Raw genomic sequence first — 656 nt, 5'->3', positions numbered from 1 at the left:
GTTTCGTGAAGGAGGGAAGGGACCATGTTTTGTAAGTCTTAACTGTTTTTATCAGATTTCACTTCCTGCACTGATTTCTTCTCCTCACCTGCTTCAAACTAAATGTTTCTGGTCCTACAGGGAGATTCTGGAGGTCCACTAGTGACCAAGCAGGGTGATCGATGGATTCAGGCTGGAATTGTGAGTTTTGGTGTTGGTTGTGCCAAACCATATTTCCCAGCAGTCTATGCAAGAGTGTCCCAGTACAATGACTGGATCAACAGTCACATCACTAGAAACCAGCCGGGCTTCATCAACTTTAAATCCAACGGGACTGAAAGTGACCGCAATGTCTCCTGCACACCCTCCTTCACCCAAACAACAATAAACATATCTGAAGGTACTACTCGCATAATCTTTGTTAAGCAATTTGATGGTAACACAAAAGCAGTTCTCATACATTAAAGAAAACCAGTTCTACCTCTTGACCTCAGATCATACCGGTCAAGTTTTGGTGTTCAGAATACAGTATCTGCCGCTGTCCGGTGATGAGGGGCGGGGGGGTACACGAACACAGAGTAATTACGTAAGAGCGGGGGGAGGGAACTGTATAAAAATACCGTAAGATCTGGGAGAGCAACTAACGGCGGCACAATCTGGGATATTTATGGGAAAAT

At 44.8% G+C, this 656-nt stretch overlaps 1 protein-coding gene and 1 long non-coding RNA gene across 2 annotated transcripts in view; one reads left to right on the top strand and one right to left on the bottom strand.

Annotated features, from left to right (window-relative positions):
* LOC103155919 (transmembrane protease serine 9-like) overlaps positions 1 to 656 on the top strand; it is a 15,508-nt gene that overhangs the window by 7,802 nt on the left and 7,050 nt on the right. The window lies entirely within an intron of this gene.
* The window catches only part of LOC107833797 (uncharacterized), an 18,988-nt gene that overhangs the window by 13,588 nt on the left and 4,744 nt on the right, over positions 1 to 656 (bottom strand). The gene's annotated exons all lie outside the window — the stretch shown is intronic.

This window comes from Poecilia formosa, unplaced genomic scaffold (assembly GCF_000485575.1).
Source record: "Poecilia formosa unplaced genomic scaffold, Poecilia_formosa-5.1.2 Scaffold455, whole genome shotgun sequence".
Classification (NCBI taxonomy): Eukaryota; Metazoa; Chordata; class Actinopteri; order Cyprinodontiformes; family Poeciliidae; genus Poecilia; species Poecilia formosa.
This window is presented reverse-complemented; position numbering and strand designations above follow the sequence as displayed.